The sequence below is a fragment of the Gavialis gangeticus genome, unplaced genomic scaffold, assembly GCF_001723915.1.
Source record: "Gavialis gangeticus isolate Ggan-Ray unplaced genomic scaffold, GavGan_comp1, whole genome shotgun sequence".
NCBI lineage: Eukaryota > Metazoa > Chordata > Crocodylia > Gavialidae > Gavialis > Gavialis gangeticus.
In genome coordinates, this window is record NW_017729030.1 from 49,356,818 (window position 1) to 49,362,869 (window position 6,052).

Here is a 6,052-nt window from a genome sequence, read left to right on the forward strand (position 1 = left end):
TGTCCCCTTTAATCCTCAATCGATGCCTTCTGTTCTTGGCGGCGATCCCCCCCCGAACTCTCTCTCCAGCCCAGTGCGTCTTCGGCCTCACCCTCCTCTTCGGCACTTCCCTCGCCCCCTGCCACAGCACTTACTTCATGCTGCTCAGGATCTTCCTGGGTGATCTTGATCCCCTGTTGTCCCCCTGCTCTGGCACCGCAGGCTCGCTCCACTGGGGATCCAGCTATCCCGCCTCTTCTCCCGGACACTCCAACTCTCCGGCTCCGCAGCTCCTGTCCAGCTGGGCTAACGACAGGGACCACCTTGCCCACCGTTCCTTCCTCTCTCCCTCCACCGCCTCCGGAGTGGCAGCCACCATTTTTAAATCTCCTGGCCAGCGTCTGACGTCACCGTCAGCTGCCGGCTGCAGCTGTACATAGACGTGGCTAATGAGCCGCGCGGGCTCTCCCTCCCACGCGGCGTCCTGCTCTCCCGTTAAGTTTTCCTGGCTTCTGCGGGTCCCGGGACAGTCCTCTAGAAATTCATATTTTCAAGGTTGGCAGAAATTAAGTCATTTTCAGGAGGTGCAAGGAATTCAGTGGCCTTAAACTTTCCAAAACAAACTCACTGCAGTCCAGGAATCTATATGTAAGAAATTTCAGTATAAGTGTCTGTCTGGAGGAAGTGAAAGCGGATGGATAAAATTAAGTTTTTATAGTTGAAAGCTAATTGCAGCCTCACTTATGGAGCCCCTGTGGGGTTTTGTTTTTATATCATCTTGCTCTTCTGGGTGTTGTACTATCATAAAGTTTGCTAGTCAATGGTCTTACAGTATAAATGGTAAGACAGGCAGGCGGGCAATGGGCAAGGAGAAGGGAACAGTATATAAGTAATATAGTCAAGGTGGTAACCAAACATGGTAATCAGGATAACACAGTGGTGCATAATTGTTCATAGTTAGACAAAGCACAAATAGGCTTTATCAGAATGGAAAGATGTTTAGGGGTTTCAAATGCATTAAATATTTAAAGCCATTTCCTTATTCTCAGCAGTCTTTTGAAATTCCTTCACAGGGGTATCTTTCTCTCTCTCCTCCCCATCATGCCATCTAACCCCGATGCATTTATATTGAAACCAGACTCCAGTGAATCAATTCAGGTTCTTTACTTACTCAATTTAAATCCCCACATGCCCTAATAATCCGCCAAATGAAGAATTAAAGTAATAATACATCAATTCTGCTGCTCTACCAATAACCTTAACTATCAAAGTGACAATGCATCAATCAAGTTGACATACAGCTAGTATCAACCATTTAAAGTAACTGATAAATTAATGTCTGATAAGAGCACTGCTTCCATTAGGGAGGGTTTTATCCATCTCTCTTATTTCTCTTGTACCTCTGTCACCTCTCCTTGCTGTTTTCTGGCTTCTTGCCTATTTCCTTCTCCCATTTTTCCCTCCTCTCTCCTCAGTCTTTTCCTTCCCTTCCTTCTGCTTTTGTCTTTGGCCTCTAGTGACAATTACAGTAGTTCTTTCCCACCAGTTAGTCATGGACAAAATGCTTCTTCTCATCCTGGCTTTAAATGATGGCTTATATCACAATACACCACTGCATCAATTGTGGAAATTAAGTGTTTGGTACAAAAATAAGTGTAACCTGTTACTCCATGCCTCTTTCCCTAGTAGTGTTTGAGAGTAATAGCTGATACCTACCTCAAATTGTTTTTCTAATTAAAGTTTGTAAGAAGGATTGATCTCATTTGCTGGACATCTGTACACAAGTACAAGGCTTACAAGTGAATCATACAATCAGAAGAACAACACTGCTGGTGTTGTTATTAAGACTTAATTTACTGTAGGGCATCCCCACCTCTTTTGATCCTGGTAGATTGTATTACTGACAGCACATAACCGAAAACATAGAATTGGCTAGCGGCAGAGCTGGAGGACTTTGCAGCTAGATAAGGACACAGCTGGGAAGAATTTGGGCAGTTTTTAGATAAGTACATGAGCGGGATATTTCTGCAGAGATCATCATTCCCAGTGTCCTGGGAAAGAAGAATCAAACCAGCATCCATTGAAATCTTGCCTTCTTGGAGACAACAATGTATTAAGTGTTGTTCCAAAAGCATAGATGGCATTTACACAACTCCATGTATGCCACTTTAGCATTACTAGCCATTTTGTGCAAGTGCTTTCAGTTCAAATGCTGGCAGTTCCTAATCCTCCTAACTCATTTGGCTAGATGTCTTTTGGCAAACTTGAATCAAGATTTTGAGAGGAAAGGAAAAGGAGAAGGCAACTAGCAAAATGGTTTAGTTCTCACACATTTCACAGGAAAAGTAGTTTCTATGAATATCACTCAGTCACCTGGTGACATGGGGCCTCTCTCTGTATGGCAGATGCAGCCTGCCTTTTCTGCCTGTCAGCATCTTTGCTGGTTTAACACATCAGCTTATTTAGTCTCTTGCCTTCTAAGGCTTTTTCTTCACCAGTTCATGAGCTGGCTTTACAATGGTTCATATTCAGCATGTGGTATCAAGGAGTGAAAGATTAGCCTTCCTACTTCGCCTTGGTCTTTAATGTAATATTAAATGGTACGTGGATAGAATCCTTGTGCCAAAAGAGAAAAACAAGGATAAAGTAGTATGGCGATACTCTTTTGCATTCCTCCAACTCCTTTTATCCGCACATTTCAGAGCACCTTGCCAATGCTCTTATGCACTGGGGAGCGTTAATTATCTCCATTTTACAGACAGAGCCACTGAAACACAGAAGCAAACTGCGTCATTTATGATCTCATCGCAAATCCGCAGCAGAGCAAAAAATAAGATCTCCTGGCTGCTAGTCCCATGCTTGATGCATTCGATCATACTTTCTCTCCTCATGGATTTCAGGGTTTTGGAATTACTTTGGAAGCAGTGAGCTGTTTAGAAATGTGCTTTAGCTCCATATTGATTTTAACCTGTTTAAACATTTGTACATCTCTGCTGTAGACTTATCTTTAGAAATGGCTCCAAACATTTCTAAGCCTCAGCACTGCCCAGTAGGACTGATGTCTCCGAAATGCAGTTTGCTTTTGCCGTTCTCTTTGCAATGAGGTTTCTCTGGCATACGTTCTTTTAATAACGAGGTGGGATCTGGTCCCTAATCCCAACTGTTGTGCCTTCTGCCATGCCACGTGCATGGCAGGAGGCATGGTTTTGGAATTGGGGATCAGATCCCAGTCGCATTGTTGCTACTTGCCAGTGCAGGAGGAGCCTGGGATTATTTATCCTGGGTGCTCTCTGTACTGGCAAGGTCAAAACTGAGTGCTGCAGCCCCACATGCAGGCCTCACAATCACCTGATTGTTAGCCCTAGCTGGATAGTCCTGGGTCAGGTGCCAGACCCAGAGCTGACTATCAGCCCTAACCATGAATAGTCTTAGGTCCAGTTCAGGGCAGGCAGTCAGCTAATTATCAAAACCACACAGCCAGCATCTATCTGTTGCTTCTCCCCCTGCCCCACTCCCTCTCCCTCCCTAGGAGCCTCTCATTCCCCTCTGTGCATCCACCCCCAATCTGGCAGCATGGCTAGAGATGCCAGGTGTCAAGTTTGAAGTCCCCCCATGGAGAAAGCTTTGGGCCTAAATATCTACTTAGCATTGGCACTATTCAAAGAAGACAAGGCATACTACAGATGCAAAGGAAACCCTCTCAATTTCTTATTTGAGAAATATTATTCTGACATGTCTCAGGATTTTGTGTGTATTTTTTCATAGTTTCCTGTGGCAGTTTGATCTTTTCAGGTGACAGACATCTGCCCAATAAAAAGATGTTGCCTCAACTTATATAATGAGGGCAAATAAAATGGATCCTAGGAAGGAAAACAAGGAGAAACTCTGTTGCTCTGGATTCAGAAGTCCAGCTGCTATTCCAGTGTCTCTACAGATAGTAACTTTAGACAGTCATTCTTTAGCCAGCACTGCAGTACCTTTTTTTCCCAAATACCATTTAATGTCATTGTGTCACAGTTCATTTTAATTTTGTGTCCCCATATCTCTTAAACTACAAATATTTTCGCTGCTTGTCTCCAGCCAATATAGAACTTAATCCTATGGGATCCATAGTCCAATAATGGATAGTCGTTTTAAGGCCAAATGCTTAGATTTTGCAGCAAGGTATTTTTAAATGAAGCAGTCCCGAGACAGTGTTAAGGACTGTAATCACTGCTGATTGAGAGAGAATGACAGAAAGGGGACACTGCAGAGGAACCTCTCCTGAGCAGGAGATTGCTGAAAAAATGGATCTAAACAAACCCGTGCCTTAAAGAGAGCATGCGCACTGTGTGCAATACCAGAGTCACTGAATGTGGTAAGACTGTTAGTGAATGTGTTTGTACCATATACTTAGGAGAAATAATAATAGGGAATATTATTAGAAATAATAGTAACAATTAGTAATAGTGGATTATTAGAAATTTAAAATAGGTTGACCTGTGGACTGTTCCCTTTTTTTATTCTCACTTGCCTTGTGGAAGATGCCGGCAATTTGGGCATCTTCTTCATTTGTACTACATCAGTGGTGCCCTATTATTCTCTAGACCTGTGGGGAAGCCCATCTGTGGGCTGTTCCTTGGTTACTAAATGGACCAGTTAATAAATGGAACAGTTATCAAGACAGTTTAAAATTAAGTGCCAACAGTCTGCCCACACAGTGAGAAACAGATCAACATTTCCCAACATGGCAGTCCTGTTGAACATGTCTGGGCTGCTTTCATAGCCTTTCCTGAGTAAGCTGCCAAGAAGCACACCTACCTACCTACTCCCACTCCATATGTGCCAAATTGGGAAACAAGGCAGCGAAACCATATTGAGGGCTCCCGCCCGGGGGTGCTGTGGAAGCAGTATTGACATGGCCATTGTCCTACTTGCTTTGTCTGTATCTTTTAGTCTTTATAATGCACACAAGTGTTGTCTGTGGCTTTGTGAGCACAAGTAGTTTTGCCTTGAGCCTGACAAGATGTTTGCCGTACGTGCTTTTTAAATAAAGCTGTGCTGCACTTGCTGTGCACTATGACTCTGCAGCATCTTTGCCACTAATCCTAATCCTCCTTGAGTGACAAAATGCCACTGTCACCCGAGGCTGGCTCTGTGGGCTGCATCCCAAGGTTCTGTGTTGTTCAGGTTTTGGTATGAAAAAATCAACTTCTATTAAAAAAACATGTTTCTCTTAAAATTAACTTATGTTGCTGCCAGACCAATTATTTTGTGTACTTCATCAAACATTTCCTCTTCACCAGTTTCAGAGCTTCACTTTGAGGTTCCCTCGACCCCTTTCTTCTTAAACACAATATCAAATCTAACTAATCACACTTAATTTTGGATGGCAAACTGGGCCCTTGAATTGCAAATATGCCCATCTCTCTGAATTCCTGTCTTGTCTACACACCAGGCCAACCCAAATAATATGCTGACTTTAAATTCCAAAGTGCAAGGAAGAGTTTAATATTTTGATGGTTTTTTTCTCTTTTTTTTTCCCTTTGTATCTCTATTGTTCTTTTGATTCCAAGTTCCTTTCTCATAAAGATAAGCTTCCAAACCTGTGGCAGCCAGTCACGACTGATATGTTCACCCCAGAAAAGGGAAAGGACTTTGTTGGCACCTATGTCCTGAGACCAACATGGCTACAGCCAACACCCCTGTCCAATCTTACTCCACTCTCCTCTAGAAGAATATTGCAAACATCCCAGTTTGGATTTCACAGGCCACCTTCCATTGAAAAAAAGTAGAAGTATTTAAAAAAACAATGAGATACTAACCCTTTTCTTGCCCCATGTTGTCCAGAATATTGTATACTAGGGTGTCAAACTTAGCTGGTGTCCCAGGCTTGCTCGTATGCCTGCTGCTGGGGGGAAAGGAAAAGCTGCATTTCACAGGAGGCCATTGCTGGCCATGCCCCAAAATTCCCTATGGCTCGATGAAGGGCTTCTGCCGGCCAGATCCAGCCCATGAGCCAGGTGTTTGGCGCCCTTGGTCTGTGCAAAAGGTCTGATTTTTTTTTTTTTTTTTTTTTTTTTTTTGGGTTTTT

The 6,052-nt window shown here is 43.3% G+C and overlaps 1 protein-coding gene across 2 annotated transcripts in view; it reads left to right on the forward strand.

The window, feature by feature from the left end:
* Window positions 1–6,052, forward strand: part of ARHGAP10 (Rho GTPase activating protein 10) — a 246,540-nt gene that overhangs the window by 239,373 nt on the left and 1,115 nt on the right. The window lies entirely within an intron of this gene.